The sequence below is a fragment of the Canis lupus genome, chromosome 23 (assembly GCF_011100685.1).
Source record: "Canis lupus familiaris isolate Mischka breed German Shepherd chromosome 23, alternate assembly UU_Cfam_GSD_1.0, whole genome shotgun sequence".
Lineage (NCBI taxonomy): Eukaryota > Metazoa > Chordata > Mammalia > Carnivora > Canidae > Canis > Canis lupus.
In genome coordinates, this window is record NC_049244.1 from 37,349,850 (window position 1) to 37,368,765 (window position 18,916).

The window sequence follows — 18,916 nt, forward strand, 5'->3', positions numbered from 1 at the left end:
AGTGATAGAATAAGGCAAAGACCATGTTTATAGATCCAAAAAGGGACAAGGGTCACTCCATGAAGTAGATTTCCTTGATACTCCAAGAGTGGTCCACAGACCAGCAACCTTGGCTTGTTAGAAAAGCAGAATCTCTGCCCCTAGCTCAAACCAGCTGGACCATAATATGCATTTTAATGTGGTGATTCATAAACACATTAAAGTTAGAGAATCATAGGTACAGTTGGATGAAATAAAACATTTGATGTTTATATCTCAGTGAACTGAGATTCCTCAATGAACTGATTACATTAGACATGATCTGTTTCTCTTGCTTATGGTCAAAAACTTTAAGCTGAAAAAGAAATGGTCACTCGTTACTATGAATAACACGCCTCCCAGGATTAAGCCTTCTCAAAGTAATAAGGGGAAGAAGTTAGTCTTAGAGAACAGTGAAGCTGTCACTGAGCCTTCCTGATGCCCAGTGCTTTCATCCTGCATCCACAGGCCAGAGCACATTCCACACCCCACCCACCCAGAGTCACCACAGGGCCACAAGGATATAATTGCAAAACTCTGGAGTACCATGGTCTGAATCAACATGGCAGGCCTGCTTTTCACCTCCTGGAAGCCTGCTCTAACACTGACCTTTGTAAAACCCAAAAAGTAAAATCTGTATCAGAATTAGACCACAAAATTGCATTTCTCAGCTCAGATTTCTCTCCTATGTGGAGCTGCAGACATCCCAACCTCCCTCATAGCACCCCCCAGGGTGTCTCATGTATGTGCATGAATAGTCTCCTCAGTTACCCTTTGGAGTCCACCATGTTGCTTTTCTCTGCTCTGGTTCCCTGCGATGCTCCCTGTAGACACATGTGCTCAGTGGAGCTGCATTGTAGGGCTTTAATGTTTTTTAACTGATGCATAACTAATATGCAATGTTATATTAGCTTTGACTGAAGGTACCTCTCCCTGGAACCTGGGCACAGACATGCAGGGAAGAGGACAGAGGGTAATCCCAATTGTAAGTCATAGGATGTTCTCTACTCACTCCCATTTGAAACTTCATTTCAAAGGATGCATTGTTTTCCTAAAATATATATATGGGGGCAGGTTCACCATTGTTATTCAGCAACCAGCCACATTGCCTGACGTAAGATAGGTGCTCAACCAATGCTTATTCAATGAGTAAACAAAAAACTGAATTTGTTAAGTAAATAATAACTTCCAACTTTTGGCAAATCTCAACCACTTTGAGACTTGTTTTCTATATCTGTATAATGGAGATAAGAATATTTAACTGAAATGGTTGTCAGGAAGCCAACCCCTGTCTATAAAAATGCCTAGCATAGGACTGTGAACCAAGTAGACTTTCAAAAATATTTGTTTCCTTATTATTTATGTCATGTCAGTGAAGTGGCATCAGTTGCAAATCTTATATAGTGCTAATCAAATATAAGACCTAGAGAAGCACTTTTCTCTTATTTGGTCTGCATGATGCAACAGAATGTCACCTCCTCTCTGATGCCTTCTCCAGTCATAGCACCTTTCTTAGGTACCATTGGCCCTGCTTTCTCTGTGTTACCTTGACACTTTATGAGGTCCTCTGCTAAAGCATTTAACCACATTCTCTATACCCAGTCCTTTATGTCCATGACCTTTCTGAGGGCAGAGCCTTGCCCTTCATACCTCTGCTACACTTGAATGATCGAACAAATCAGTGAATGAACAAAAAGTCTCAAGTCTCCCCTCTGCACTCCATTAGCTTTTTATGTTAGAGCACATGTTCATTTTGAACATGTGCTCTAAAACCTGACATTCCTGAACTTGAACCCAGGACCCACTAACTACTAGTTATGTGACTTCGGCAAATTTCTTAACTGCTCCGTATCTCCACTTCTTTGCATGTAATGTTGGGGTTAATAACACCTAACTGTCAGAAAGGTTTGAGGAATTCGATTATATTGTGCATGTTAAGTGGTTAAAACAATGTTGATCATTTATTAAATGCTCCATCAACTGAAACTACTATTCATACCTGGTGTACTAATGTGCAGTTTGATGTGAATGGTAAATGAGTGCTCAATTTGCTTTCATTCCTAGAGCATTTACAAAGTTCACCTCAGGTATCCTAAATTAAATATATTTGCCTAGCCATTACAAATAAATCAGGAATAGTGAAAATATAAGTAGTTAGGTTATTTTGGAACTCAGCAACCTTGAGGAAACATGATCCATGAATGTCATTAACCTTTCTTTAGGCTGACAACAGCATTAATATACCCACTAACAAACATTTTCAAAGCCTCTATCCCACCATTTAGAGATAGCTGAGAGGAAGTAAAGGATGGATACAAAGATGTGTGATGCTCACCTCTGAGGAGACTGGGAATATACGATCAATGCCAACAAAGTTGACTCACATTTCAGGAATACTCAGCCATTGCCTCCTCTACGTTCCCCATAGCACTAGTACATAGTCAATTACAGTGCATGTTTAAAAATAATTTTTAAATTATATTAACCAACATTTATCTAGCTCTTAGCATATACTAAGCACTGTTCCAAAGAATTCTCAACTTTTAACTCTAACTTTCTCACCAACCCTCAGAGGTAGGTATTATTATTATTACATTTTGTTTTACAGAAGGAGAAACAGTGGGACAGAGAGGTCAAGTCACTTCCCAAGATAATGGCACAGCCAGGATGCATACTCTCAGCCCTGGGTCATCCTGCCTCTGCCTAGCAGCTGCCACTTCTGATCAACACTAATAGTGGTGATGATGAAGATGAAAATGACAGATGACAAATTCTTCATAGGCAGACAAGTCTTAGGGACAACTTTTAGATGTCTTCAGCATGAAAAGATAAGGAAGCCTCATCCTATAGATCATTAAAATTAAAATTACGGTACTCAGTGAAAATCATAAAATGTTCATGTATACTGAAAATTAAAATAGTGTTTCTCTAGATATAACAATTGTAAAATTCTGGAGGGGTTCATTCTAGCTGAACCTTTTGCAACATTTTTCTACCATACTACTTGTCTGGTTTGGTGCCTCCCAGCCTTGACAGTAGGGTCCAGGCCTACCACTGCTATTTCCCCAGTGCCCAGTTGAGGGCCTCTCATGTTCCTTCTCTAGAAGGATTTACTGAATGAATGTTTAACTATGTTTCAGGCTCTAATTGGGTTGCTAGGTAAAAAAGCAGGGTGCCTTGTTAAACTTGAGTTTCAGATAAACAACTAATCATTATTTAATATAAATATGTCCCATGTAATAGTTAACTGACATGTTATATTTTGGTTAGCTGAATCTGTAACCCTACCCTCTAGATATAAAAGGAATTCAGGTAAAGGAGAGTGAGTGTGGCTTGGAACCAAGGAAGGGGCTGTCATGGAAGAGAAAGAAGTTGAGCTGTCTCTGGAAGGAAACATAAAGTACACTGTTAATGGTACCCCCTGGAGTTGTGCAACCCAGTGACCCTGAGGGATGGAAGGCACAGAAACCAGCATAATTAAAGGCTTAGAGGACAAAATGAACATGGCAGGATGGAGGACAGTAAGGTGGGCTGCCTGGAACACATGCACTCCAACATTTCCAAACAACTTCCCTTCCCCCATGGCCCATTTTCTTCCATGCTCCCTCCACTATCAAGCCTTTGACTGTGCAGTCCCTCTGCCTGGAATTCCTTCCCCTCCTCTCTGTCTGGCCACCTCCTTGTGCACCAAAAAGCTCCAGTGTGTCAGCTGACTCATCCCTGCCCCAAATCTTTATGTGTCCATCTTAACAAACCACTCAATGCTTGCATGATTTTCCTGTAATCTTCCAGCATGCCTCCACCAATAGTTAAAGGAAATAGAAGGAGAATCATATGATGACCATGTGTGGCCATCATTTGGGTCCCACATGCCCATGTGAAATCCCCAGAGCCTCATGTAACTCTGCTCTCCAGACATGAAGATGACAGCACAGGGCTTCAATACCATCTTGGGAATCCTTCTTCAAAAATGTGCACTGCAAGGGTTTATTAAGCCCAAGATCTGATTTAGGCAGTTAAATGCTGTCCTGAACCACTCTGACCAGGCCATTTTTAAATTCATGACCACTCCACCAAAGAGGCCTTAGTGCTGCCTGAGAATCATGTCTTACAATCTGGTCCATACTCTCTCGCTCTCCTAGACAACCACCTCTCCTCCCTTCTCTCCCAACACTGGCATCTCCCCATTCTCATTCACATGTGAGAACTCATCTTCGCATTGCACTGAGAGAATTAAAATTGTCAGAAGAGACTTCCTGTGTAATAACCTCCTGCAGCCCCTGCCACCTGCCCTGCTGTTGCAGGAGTGATCTGCCCCTGCTCCTGGTCACTTACTCAATGAATCCCATGCCCTCTCACCTGCTCAGCGTAGCTCCTGCAGCTGTCACTTTCCTGAGCCATCGCCATTGTTTTCTCTCTCTACTGGATCATTCCCATGAACACACACACACACATGCTGCTTTTCTTCCACTTGGAAATATCCTCTCTTGACCCCACTTCTCCCACAAGCTATAGCCTCTTCTCTCTGCCCCAACCACTTCCTTCTTTTCCACCTAGCAAGCTACCATCATCTCCTGCTTGGACAACTGGAATTGTCTCCTAATTAATCTCCCTTCTACTCTTGCCCCTCTGCTATCAGATCTCCACACTACAGTCAAAAGGATCCTCTTAAATGTAAATCTTGCATGGAACAAGAGTCTACTTTATCCAGTCCACAAGTACCCCACAACCTCATCCATCTCTGCTCTCTTCCTAGAGCTCTAGCCACCTGGCCTTTCTACAGTTCCCCCAAAGAGCCTTCACACTTACCCTCCATGGGAGCCATTGCTCTAGTTGCTCCGTCTGCCTAGAATGCTGCCCCCGCAGCCCACCAACCAGATAGCCACATGACCCACTCCTTCAATTCATTAGTTTTTGTTCAAATATCACCATAACAGAAAAGCCCTGACCACCTATTTAAAATAGTCCACATTCACACACACAAACAAAAACTTAGATCCTAGGGACACCTGGGTGGCTCAGTGGTTGAGCATCTGCCTTTGGCTCACATTGTGATCCTTGGTCCTGGAATAGAGTTCTGCATCGAGCTCCCACACAGGAAGCCCGCTTCCTCCTCTGCCTATGTCTCTGCCTCTCTCTCTATCTCTCATGAATAAATAAATAAAATCTAAAAAAAAAAAACTTACATTCTATCATCTTACTCTTTCTCTTTTTTCCATAATACTCAATATCTTACATATTTTTATTTATATGTTTATTTATATTTTTATTTATTTATTCATCATCTGCTCATTCTGACTAGAATGTAAGTTTTATGATGTCAGGTGCTTTGCCCATCTGGTTCACAGTTGTTTGCTTTAGAGAGCCTGGAACACTGTTCAAACCATAGAACTGCTCGAGAAATATTTATTGATTGAAAAATAAATTGATATGCTATGTACGATGGCAGTGGCAACCAAAGGCAACCAAGTACCTTAAGTGCCTGATAGCTCCCTAGATCAGATAGGCGTAGCCCTTAGAGAGGGTTTGGAACATCTCCACTCATACTTTTAGGTCTCGGGTTATATGTCATTTCTTTTCTGACATTTCTTTTCATTCCTCCCCTCAATAAAATGAAGTACCTGGGTTATCTGTTCCCATAGCATCCTATATTCCTCATTTTAAGATACTTGTCGCATCATATTGTACTTTGGCTTCCATATAAGATTGTATTTTCTGAAGATGCACATGGAATCCTCCAATAAATACCTTTTGAATGAATAGATGAATGAAGTTCGGTGAACAGTGTGTGACCACAAAGTTGTAGCTAAGAAAACTGAGCTTGGAATCAAGGAAGAGGAAAATTGAAAGGAGCAGGGATGGATTGATAAGCTTGGAGGGTTTCATAATAAAAAATGAGAAAGATAAAGAGGGAGAGGTGAGGGAGGGATGGAAGGAGAGAGGAAAAAGGGAAGGAAGGAGGAAATCTACTTAGTGTCCCTGCCAAGTGTCAGCAAACTAACTTAGCCCTAGTAGTGTCTGCATACACAAGCTAGCTGGCATAATCTGGTCAAATGACCTTCTTCTTGTAGCCTACAGCACCTGCATACCTAGCTTATCAAAGTCACTTTTCCACATGCCATTCAGATGAGATGTCCCTGTGGGAATTCTCTTTCTCTCAGCAGGGTACTCCAAAGAGGAACAGGATTGAATGATGATAGAGGGAATGTGGAAGGGCAATGAGCTGCACAGCAAGATTCTTGCACATTCTGTAGTTCTTCAGGCCACCTGCAAGTCTCCTCTTGTAGTCACTCCCAATCAAACCTAATTTCTCTCCTGTGACCAATACCCTTAAACTGGGGAAATACAGCCTGTCTCATCTCACTAAAGCCTTCACACCAACAAGTCCAGGCACAGGCTACCATCTATGGAGACCTTCCAGATTAATCCAGCCATGTTTATCTCTCCTTTCTCTGACCTTGTCAGCATTTATTTTGAAATACATTCTATGAATAATTTCTTAATACATTCTATTGGTATGCATATAGTTAGTGTTAGATAAACACAGCAATTAGTAGTATCAATATCACGTAATTAATATGGCTTTTCTCCTCAACTAAACAGTAGACTCATCAGGGTGGTATAATACATTTTCTTTCTTTTGAGCCCTCAGAGAACTTATCCCGGGGCCAAACAAAACTAAGCACCCAGAAAATACTTCTTTATACCTGTCTTGTTTAAAGCTATTGTAAAATAAAAACAAGGAGTCATAGAAATGGTTTCCCTGTTGTAAGTAAAAGGATGCTATCTCAAAGATGTCTTTAAGATGCTGTCTGTTGCCCTGGCCCTATCTGAGGTGTGTATGGTTTATTCCAGGAGAGAAGCCATAATGGATGGAAGGTATGTTTCTGCTGAGTTAAGGGTTATCATGTTCCCTGCATCCAGGCGCCAGATTGATGGGATATGCCTCTATGATTTATAATACACTAATCTCACTGGAGAGTGAAGCACAATTAATCTTAGAATCTTGCAGCTTGCACTTAACAACTTTAGAACCTTCCCTGTGTACTTGGACTGCATAGTAAATGTCTGCGCCTCCCCCAGATGCTAGGACAACTGGGCACTGAGAACACAAAAACACCTTTTTCTATAAGGCAATGGAATGCTATAGCAAATGTTTTACTTAGAGTTTCCATGGTATTTCCAAATAAAAGAGTTTGTATGATGGTGGCCTTTTAAATGAGAGTTACAATGTCCAATTATAATAATATCATTAAGCATATATAAAATCAAAACTACAAAAACACCTGATGTGTCAGCAATATAACTATTCAACTTCCTTTCTTTTGTTTTATGTCCCTACCAAATGTCAGCAAATTGACTTTGGTCCCACCAGTATCCACATACACAACCTAGCTGACAAAATCTGGTCAACCGATCTTCTCTGTATAGCCTACAGCACCTGCCTATCCAGATGTATTATATTATCCATTTTCCATCTGCCACTTTGATGAGCTGTTCCCATAAGAATTTCTTCTTGGAGTGAATACTTCTAGGAGTGAGTCCACTAAGATCCAAGAAACAAGGGATTCCCAAGCATCCAAAGCAGGCAGTTATTACACAGTCTGTGTACTGAGTATCACTTTACTCATGGGAGGGTCCCTCATGTCATACCCAAAGTATATTTACTTTTACTTTATATACTTTATATAATTCCAACAATGTATATATGTATAATATATTCTATTTTATAATATATAATACATAAACTTATTTATATTTATATATGACATAATATTTATAAAATACAATAATATACTTTATATAATTCCAGCTATCTTTGTTGTCTGAATTCTAAGCCTTCATCAAATTAGAAGAAGAAGGGCTATGATAGGAAGACATAATAACAGCTATAAGAAAAGGCATCTAAAGAAATCTGCTCACAAGAAAAAAACTATATATGACAAAAAAAAACCAGTGTACATTTTGGAGCCTCTTTTTATGGAGGTGACCACTTCCTTCAATGAAATAGCCATGTTTTAGTACAATATAGTCACAACCCTTAGTATCCAATCACCCGCACAGACTAATTTCTGTAAGTAAGTTCCAAGAAAGCAAAAAAAAAAAAAACACATGTTAGTATTTAGAAATACTTTCTCCCAACATGGTTCAAGTGGGAAAGTTTAGTGCCTAAAGTTTCAACTCAGATTTAGCAAAGGATGTATTCCTTAACTTTCTGGATAGCAAAGGTCATGCAGGCTTTTCAAATGTATAATTTCATATATTACTAAGTTGGGGGAGGGGAAAGGAAAGTCTCCTAAGGACTTTCAAATATCAGTTCTTCAGCATTTCATGACAAGAAAAGTCCATGATGATAGATAACTATAACATCATCACAGAGACTTCTGTAGTAGCATGGCTGCACTTATCAGCTTATTTGTCCATCCTGTCCATAAAATCATGAGAAAGGAGCAAAGAGAATGGAAAAAATATCCACAAACTCCATTTTCAATAAAACCAGAAGGCAAATATAATCTGTAGACTCTAAAATATGCTTAAAAGTTGACAAAAGCAACTGAAATCAGACAGAAACCACAGGGAAAGAAAGAGAAAATAAGAAAATTGAGTTGTGAGAAAACTTAATGATGGCAGATCTCAAAAGTGCCAACAGAGATAAAACTCGTGAAGGCAAAAACTCACCAGGAACTGTGTAAGCTACAGATCATATTTGCAGCAAAGTGCAGGCAGGAACTGAGGAAAGCAGAAACCACAGAGGTAGTCTCTCTGGGATTTAGAGAAACAGAGAAGGTACGTCCACACAAAGAATAACAGTCAAATCATATTTCCAGAAATCAGTCTTTCTTTGAGAACAGCAAAGAAAGAGAAAGCTTTGAGTTGTGATGCATTGCATCTGAAACTCTGTGTATTAACTGGAACTGAAAAATTCAATATATTTAATAATAAGTGATTTTTTAAAAAAAAAATACGCTAGCATAGCATCTATACAAAGTTACTGTAAGGTAAAAATTTTAAAAGAGTAGCCAAATGTACCAAAAGATGAACTACATTCATCAAAAATAAGTTGCTATGAAACAAAAGAAAAAGTACATAAATATTTCACCATGATTTTTTAAAAATTAATAAACCAACCATTTCTCTAAAGGAATATCACAAAATAGAAATCCCAGAATTTAGGGAAGTTGTAGCAAGAAAATAGGAGGAAATTAACTGTAAGCTTGCAAAATCCTAGAAAGTAACTGGCAAAAAAGTAAAAGAAAAGTCACTGGAGAAATGAAGATAAAATTGAAACATTTATAAGACACACTATACCCTATAGAAAAGATGTGGAAGGATATAAAGGACGGATACAGAAAAGCAAGCAGGGTTAAATGAAACGAAGAATTAAAGAGGGTTCAAGAGAAAATGACACAGCTACTGTTAACAAGCAAAGGCAATCCAACATACACATAATTACTTAGAGTCCATAAGGAAGAAAATAGAAACTGTGAAACTGATATATTAAACAAAACTTGACTCCACATATTAAAAGGGCACACTATAGACCAGGGAAAATTGAATTAGATCAGTCAACTATGAGACATATCCTGCAAGATTGGAGAGAGTGAAATAGAAAGAGAAAGAGGGGAGAGAAGGCAGAAAGAACACAGGGGAAATGTAGAGGAGGGAGGGATGAAGGAAACGAAAGAGGGAAAGAATCTTTTGGGTATCCAGGCAAAGACATAAGACATTACATAGGAGAAATTCAGACATGATTTCTCCAAAGCAACATTCAAAACAAGAAGATGATGTGGTTTACAAGACAGCCAAAGAAAGACTTGTGAACCAAGGACTCTATATACAGCAAAGAATATCCTTGCAAAAGCAAACAAAGCTACTAGCAATTTTGAAATTTTAAACTTATGTAATACTGTCCCATGAGAATATTACTCAGCCATTAGAAAAGACACATACCCACCATTTGATCCGACGTGGATGGAACTGGAGGGTATTATGCTGAATGAAATAAGTCAATAGGAAAAGGACAAACATTATATGGTCTCATTCATTTGGGGAATATAAAAATTAGTGAAAGGGAATAAAGGGAAAGGAGAGAAAATGAGTGAAAATATCAGTGAGGGTAACAAAACATGAGAGACACCTAACTCTGGGAAACGAACAAGTGGTAGTGGAAGGGGAGGTGGGCAGGGGATTGGGGTGACTCGGTGATGGACACTGGCGGGATGAGCACTGGGTGTTATGCTATATGTTGGCAAATTGAACTCCAATTTAAAAAATTTTTAAAAATAAAATAAATAAAATAAAATAAAATGTTCTAGAAAAAATATATATATTGTCCCATGAGCCCTTCTTGAGGAATATTCAAGAGATCAAACACCACCAACCAAGAGACAATAGTGGAGACAAGCTACAGTCAAAAGACAAGTGATGTGCATTATATACCACAATCACAAAATCAAGATTAAACAGATTTGGGGGTTGGGGCGACAGAGTAAATGTTGTGGGTCCTAAATACACAATGATACACCTAATAAAAAAAATAGAAAAGGGAAGGGGTAAAAAAGATGAAAAGTAGAGCAGTTTTGCAGATCATTGCATTTGTTAATAGTGAAAGCCAAAAAATATGATTCAAAGCTGACAAACCAAGCAGGGAGTACCTGTAAACAATTTTAACATGACAATGGTAAACACTAAGATAATGAAAGTTGAGTGATGTAACAGAATAGAAAAGGTAGGAAAATGAAGCATATTAATTTTGTCATTATTGATACAAAGGAATTAATCAGTACTTTCTAGAGAAATAAAGTACTGACAAATAGAATCATGAAGGTAGCCATGAGAACAAAAATATAAATCCTCCTGAAACTGCAATTGTTTTAAGAGGCAAGAAATTCATTAGGTAAAAACTTGCTAATAAATAGTTAAATTGAAACATAAAATAATATGCCATATTAAGATCAAATATAGTTGTCACGTTAATACATGTAAAAATGGGATTAACTTATTTAAGAATATATTTCAGATATGATCACAAGGCAAAGCTAAACCCTAAGTTAAATTAAAAAAAGATACACAATAAATAAAATGGTTCAGAAAAAATTAAATAAAAGAATGGTCAAAGATATAACAGGAAAATGCAAACAAATAACAAAAAAGCATATGACATAACCTAAATATCACACAAAGCTAAGTTCAGAGGACAAGGCATTAAATAATACAAAGAAAGACACTGTTTATAAGGCTAATGGGTACAACTTGCAATGAATATATAACACTTATGAATACTTATGCGACAAGGGACATAGAAGCAACAAAAAATAGTAATTACAGCACTTACAAGGAGAAATAGCTTTAAAAAAACAGATTGGTGGTAAAAAGATTCTAATTCCTCTCAATATAGAACAGGTCCAGTAAATAAAAATATTAAATCAGTATGTAGATAACCTAAATAACATAAATATGCAGTAGACCTGGTTAATATATATTGAGCACTATATCCTGAAATGCTCTTAAAATGCACATGAAAACCAGACACAATTTAAGTCACAAAGAAAACTGAACTAGACTCTACCATATAAAAATGAATACTGTCTAATCAAAATGATACAACTATAAAGTAAGAATATCAGAAAACAGATTTTTTAAAAAAAATAATTCTAAACTGCTGGTTCAAAGAAAGGATGAAACAATTTTCAGAATTTCTAGAAGACAAAATGTATAAAATTTTTACATACCAGCACCTATGGGATAAAATTAATTCAATCAATTAATTTGAAGCAATTCAAATATTTAAATTATTCTACAAATAGAATATCAAAATCAAGATAAATGAATTAAGCACCTCACCTGAATAACTTTAAAACAAAAAATAATAAATTTAATAAAGCAAAAGAGTGAAATGATTAAAGATAAAAAGCTAAAATTGACTTTGATAAGAGGAAACCAGACCAAAAGATGAATTCAAAGGTCAGTTCTTGTGACCCTACCTCACATCACATACAAAAACTCATGTGAAATGTATCAAAGACCTAAACGTAAGAGCTAAGACTATTAAAGTCTTAGAAGAAAACAAAGGCAGTATCTTTGTGACCTGGATTGAACAGCAGTTCTTAGAAAAGACAATAAAAGCACAGGAAAAAAAAAAAAAGATTAAGTTGGACATCATCAAAATTTTAAAGTTCTATGCTTCAAAGAACTCTACCAAGAAAGTGAAAAGATAACCCACAAAGCAGGAGAAAAATTTTACAAGCCATATACCTGATATGGGACCCCTATCTATATACACACACATGCATGTATACCACAAAATTCAACAACAAAAAGACAAAAAAAAAAAAACACGTTTAAATAGGCAAAGAATCTCAAAAGACATTTCTCCAAAGTAGATATACTAGCAGCCAGCAAGCACAAGCAAATATGCTTGACATCATTAGCCACGAGGGAAATGCAAATCTAAATCACAAGATACCGCTTGATCCCCTCTAAGATAGTTAAAATCAAAAAGGTAGTAAGTATTGATAAGGATGTGGAGAACCTTCACACTGAGAGAATGCAAAATGTTTTGGAAAACAATCTGCCTATTCCTCAAAAGGTTAAACATAGAGTTACCATATGACCAGGCAACTCTGCTCCTAGGCAAACTGCACTGAAAATATAGGTTCATATGAAAATTTGTACACAAATGTTTGTAACAGCTTTATACCTAAGAGCCAAAAAGTGGAAACAACAAATGTCCATCACGTGATGAATGGATAAATGTCCTGTATCCATGCACTGGGATAGTATTAGGCAATACAAAGAAAGCAAATATTGATACATACTAATACATGGATGAATCTTAAGAGTATTATGCTAGGTGGAAAAAGCCAGTTAAAAAAGATCACTTATTGTATAGCTCCCTTTATGTGAAATGTCCAAATAAGTAAATCCATTAAAGACAGAAAGTAGATTAGTGGTTCCTGGGGGATGGGGAGGTTGGGGAGAAATGAAGAGTTACTGCTGATGGGCATGGGGTTTCTTTTTGTGATGAGGAAGATGTTCTAAAATTGAGTGTGGTAATGGTTGCACATTTCTGTGAATATCTAAAAACTACTGTATACTTTGAGTGAATTATAGGCGATGTGAATTATATCTCAAAAAAGTTATTATTAAAAGTTGTTATAAAAATAACAATAATATGGAACTTGAAAGTGGGGATACAGTAGTTTTATTCAGCTAACTGGGACCACTCCAGATGTTTTGTGAATTGTTTTAAGTCATCAGAATGTTCTGAAAATAGTGGCATCACTTGCTAACAACATTAGCTTGCAGACAAGCAAGACAGAGGTTTAGCAAATTAATGTGGTAAGTGGGGGTGGGGAGGTGGAGGGAACAACCTACTTGTAGCCTAATGCTGAATATGTGATTTTTTTAAATCTTACATTCCCAATCACATAATTCAAACTAATACTGAAATAATTTTAGTACCCTGTCACAGCAGGTGGCGCATCACATGAGCTTGACACTGGCTAGAGATAATCCTCAAAGGGAAAAGGAACTGTAACTTTCACTGAACAACAAAGTTAAAATCCTATAAGGATAAAAATGGTGGTATTTATTGTCCAGTCAGGAGGACTGGGAGAGCCCATACCATAGATTCTTTTAATAAATGACCTCCTTTCATGAAAAGGGTTTATAAATGAGAGAGGGGAGAAAGAGGAAAGACAGGGGATGTGTGGAGAAAACCACCTGACCCAAAGAAGTGGGTGAAGACATATTTCCTCTCCCAGCAAGGCAGCAGCATAGTGGGGATTTTCCTGTCTCTGACCTCCTCTCTATGGCCGGGCCCACCCCACCCCAGCCCCTCTTCAACACTCCCTTCTACCTCCTGCTGCTGGATGCTCATCTACAGGTGATAATACTGATGCCTGGAAAAAACTAACATGCCTCCTCCCCCGCAACATCTGCATTTTCCCAGGTGTCTTTGAGAGCCAGAAAAATGAATTCCCAGCCTGTGTTTCAGACTTCTTGGCCAGCAGGCAGGAAGAGAGGATTTCTGAGCCTATGTCTCTTGCCCCTCAGATCTCACTCAGAGGCACCTGCCTTCTTCCTTGTCCCCTGGCTAAGCTCAGGAAACAAATTGTTCAGCCAAGTTAGATGACGCTATTTCCGTAACTGTCATCTGTTCATCTGGAAACTCTCTGAAGGGAGGGAGCACATTTTTCATCTCTATTTCCTAGTGCGGAACATAGAGTCTTAACAATCACGTTATAAAAAGCATGTGTTATGGACTGAAAGTTCGTATCCCCCCAAAAATCATATATTGAAATCTAATCTCCTATGTAATGCTGATCAGAGATGGAGGCCTTTGGAAGGTAATTAGATTTAAATGAGATCATGAAGGTGGAGTCCCCAGGATGGAATTAATATCTTTATAAGAAGGATAAGAGGGATACCTGGGTGGCTCAATCGGTTAAGTGTCCTACCCTTGATCTCAGCTCAGGTCTTGATCTCAGAATTGTGAGTTCAAGCTCCATGTTAGGCTCCATGCTGGGTATGGAGCCTATTTTAAAATAATCAATAAATCAATTAATTAATTTAATTAAAAGGAGAAGAGAGACTGGAATTTGCTCTCTCCAGCATGGGGGGACTCAGCAAGCCCGAAGGAGGACTTTCTCTGGGAATCAAATCTTTTGGCACCTTGATCCTGGGCTTACCAGACTCCTGAACTATGAGAAATAAGTGCTGTTTAAGTCACTCAGTCTACGGTACTTTGTTAACAGCAGCCCAAACTGACAAAAACAGTCTGTATTAGTCAATGCATGCAAGCTTTGGATCATTTGGGAATTACTTTGTTTCACACTCAAGAGATACCTTATTTGAACCCAGTGAAGTGATAAGAAAAGTACGGAGCTGGTATTCAGCTAGTGTGCATCAGGCCACCCGGGCTAATAAGATGGAGAGAAGTCTGGAACCCAGTGCTCCTGATGTCCCACAAAAAGCCTTTTCCCATGTCACTATGCTGCTTCCCTGGGTGACAAGGGTCAAATGAAATACAAGAACAGAACTCACTTAGCAGGTCACAGGATATCCCTCTATGATATCCAGAATAGCCAAGGTATCCCTTTATGAGCCAAATGCCTATGTAGGGAGCCAATGAATACCCTTCACTAGGAGCTCTCCATTATATAAGTCATATCCCTACCTGAGCCTCAGTTTCTCCATCTGGGTATAGGACCAAAGGGCCTAGGAGATCTCTGTCTGCTCTAAATTTTCTCAATTTAAAGACTGACTAGAGAAGAGTAATCAACATTACTACCCTTTTACTGACCCCTATGGGGGTTGGGGGGTGTCAGTAAATGCTTTATCAGCCAAAGCGTTTGGATGGTGTGGTTGCCTGGGTGAGAAATTGAAAGGAAGCCTCTCTTGAACAAAGAGAACAGAGAAATGACACTGAGTTATCACCACCCAGTGCTACTCCATTTTTGTCTCAAATGCAAAAAATAAAAAAAGTAAATGTCACTGAGTTAGCACTGGCCAGTGCCATTCCATTTTTGTCTCAAATGCAAAACTAAAACTTTTTTTAAAAGTTGCACTCAGTTAACCATGAAGCTATTTGCCCCTGACTGCCCATTTATCCATTCCTGGGTGGAATGCCACAGAAGAGCTTACACCGGCCACAGGAGCAGGCTCAGGCCAACTGAAAGATTAATTCTGAATAGGTGGTTCTTTGAATACACTTATCTGTCAAAACCGAGAAGCTGCCCTGTGATCAGAGAAAAAGGAAAAAACCCTGAAAGACTCCCAGAAACAAGAATTCCCCCACAGGTTTCCATGGAAATTAGCCATCAAATACTAAGTGATGCTGCAGCACCCCACCTTGGATATCAAAATACAATTAAGGGTTCTCCGAGCACTGGAAACTCAGAATCTCCAAATTTCCTGAGCCTCTAGGGGCAAAAGGAGACACATGAACTAAAACACCTCAATGTCACTAGCTTCTGTCCAGCCTTCTCACACAGGAACTCCAGCCCCCTGCAAAGTTACCCTTGACCAGATCGGGTTCTTCCAGGGGCTGTATCACGTGTGCTCCTCTACAACAAGGCAGCTGACTACTGGCAGACACCCCTCCTGCCCCATCCATATCCACCAGGCACCTACCTGCCAGCCATCGTCATTGGGCATCTGCCAGCTAATTCAACACAAGCAGGAGATCCAGGCATTGCACGTCCTTTGGTATGACTGAAAGAGACCATGATGCACAGAAATTATTCATGCTTCCAGAAACCAAGAGTCCAGCTCATCATGCCTGGCTCCTTTTTTCCCTCAAATGACTTTGTTCAAGAATCTCTAAAAGCATCATGCAAATGGGCTTTGGGTAGCTTTGGATTTTTTTATATTTTTTTAAAGATTTATTTATTTATGATAGACAGAGAGAAAGAGAGAGAGGCAGAGACACAGGAGGAGGGAGAAGCAGGCTCCATGCCGGGAGCCTGACGTGGGACTCGATCTGGGACTCCAGGATCGCGCCCTGGGCCAAAGGCAGGCGCCAAACCGCTGAGCCACCCAGGGATCCCTGGGTAGCTTTGTTGAATTCATGTTCCAGGCATGCTTCATTCCTCACTTGGATTCTGGCTTTATTTTTTTTTAATAATAAATTTATTTTTTATTGGTGTTCAATTTGCCAACATATAGAAGAACACTCAGTGCTCATCCCATCAAGTGCCCCCCTCAGTGCCCGTCACCCATTCACCCCCACCCCCACCCTCCTCCCCTTCCACCACCCCTAGTTGGTTTCCCAGAGTTAGCAGTCTTTATGTTCTGTCTCCCTTTTTGATATTTCCTACCCATTTCTTCTCCCTTCCCTTCTATTCTCTTTCACTATTACTTATATTCCCCAAATAAATGAGAACATATAATGTTTGTCCTTCTCCAATTGACTTATTTCACTCAGCATAATACCCTCCAGTTCCATCCACATTGAAGCAAATGGTGGGTATTTGTCATTTCTAATGGCTGAGGAATATTCCATTGTATACATAAACCACATCTTCTTTATCCATTCATCTGTCGAAGGACACCGAGGCCCCTTCCACAGTTTGGCTATCGTGGACATTGCTGCTAGAAACGTCGGGGTGCAGGTGTCCCGGCGTTTCACTGCATCTGTATCTTTGGGGTAAATCCCCAACAGTGCAATTGCTGGGTAACGTAGGGCAGGTCTATTTTTAACTCGTTGAGGAACCTCCACACAGTTTTCCAGAGTGGCTGCACCAGTTCACATTCCCACCAACAGTGTAAGAGGGTTCCCTTTTCTCCGCATCCTCTCCAACATTTGTTGTTTCCTGCCTTGTTAATTTTCCCCATTCTCACTGGTGTGAGGTGGGATCTCATTGTGGTTTTGATTTGTATTTCCCTGATGGCAAGTGATGCGGAGCATTTTCTCATGTGCTTGTTGGCCATGTCTATGTCTTCTTTGGTGAAATTTCTGTTCATGTCTTTTGCCCATTTCATGATTGGATTGTTTGTTTCTTTGCTGTTGAGTTTAATAAGTTCTTTATAGATCTTGGAAACTAGCCCTTTATCTGATAACGTCATTTGCAAATATCTTCTCCCATTCTGTAGGTTGTCTTTTAGTTTTGTTGACTGTATCCTTTGCTGTGCAAAAGCTTCTTATCTTGATGAAGTCCCAATAGTTCATTTTTGCTTTTGTTTCTTTTGCCTTCGTGGATGGATCTTGCAAGAAGTTACTGTGGCCGAGTTCAAAAAGGGTGTTGCCTGTGTTCTCCTCTAGGATTTTGATGGAATCTTGTCTCACATTTAGATCTTTCACCCATTTTGAGTTTATCTTTGTGTATGGTGAAAAAGAGTGGTCTAGTTTCATTCTTCTGCATGTGGATGTCCAATTTTCCCAGCACCATTTATTGAAGAGACTGTCTTTCTTGCAGTGGATAGTCTTTCCTCCTTTATCGAATATTAGTTGGCCATAAAGTTCAGGGTCCACTTCTGGGTTCTCTATTCTGTTCCATTGATCTATGTGTCTGTTTTTTGTGCCAGTACCACACTGTCTTGATGACCACAGCTTTGTAGTACAACCTGAAATCTGGCATTGTGATGCCCCCAGATATGGTTTTCTTTTTTAAAATTCCCCTGGCTATTCGGGGTCTTTTCTGATTCCACACAAATCTTAAAATAATTTGTTCTAACTCTCTGAAGAAAGTCCATGGTATTTTGATAGGGATTGCATTAAACGTGTAAATTGCCCTGGGTAACATTGACATTTTCACAATATTAATTCTGCTAATCCATGAGCATGGAATATTTTTCCATCTCTTTGTGTCTTCCTCAATTTCTTTCAGAAGTGTTCTATGGTTTTTAGGGTATAGATCCTTTACCTCTTTGGTTAGGTTTATTCCTAGGTATCTTATGCTTTTGGGTGCAATTGTAAATGGGATTGACTCCTTAATTTCTCTTTCTTCAGTCTCATTGTTAGTGTATAGAAATACCACCGACTTCTGGGCATTGATTTTGTATCCTGCCACGCTACCGAATTGCTGTATGAGTTCTAGCAATCTTGGGATGGAGGCTTTCGGGTTTTCTATGTAGAGTATCATGTCATCGGCGAAGAGGGAGAGTTTGACTTCTTCTTTGCCAATTTGAATGCCTTTAATGTCTTTTTGTTGTCTGATTGCTGAGGCTAGGACTTCCAGTACTATGTTGAATAGCAGTGGTGAGAGTGGACATCCCTGTCTTGTTCCTGATCTTAGGGGAAAGGCTCCCAGTGCTTCCCCATTGAGAATTATATTTGCTGTGGGCTTTTCGTAGATGGTTTTTAAGGTGTTGAGGAATGTTCCCTCTATCCCTACACTCTGAAGAGTTTTAATCAGGAATGGATGCTGTATTTTGTCAAATGCTTTCTCTGCAT

At 39.1% G+C, this 18,916-nt stretch overlaps 1 long non-coding RNA gene across 2 annotated transcripts in view; it reads right to left on the reverse strand.

Annotated features, from left to right (window-relative positions):
* Positions 1 to 18,916, reverse strand: part of LOC111091959 — a 149,884-nt gene that overhangs the window by 57,965 nt on the left and 73,003 nt on the right. For both annotated transcript variants that reach the window (XR_005377080.1, XR_005377079.1), the window contains one exon: positions 16,156 to 16,236. This is a non-coding gene — a long non-coding RNA (uncharacterized LOC111091959). The remainder of the gene's footprint in view (positions 1 to 16,155; positions 16,237 to 18,916) is intronic.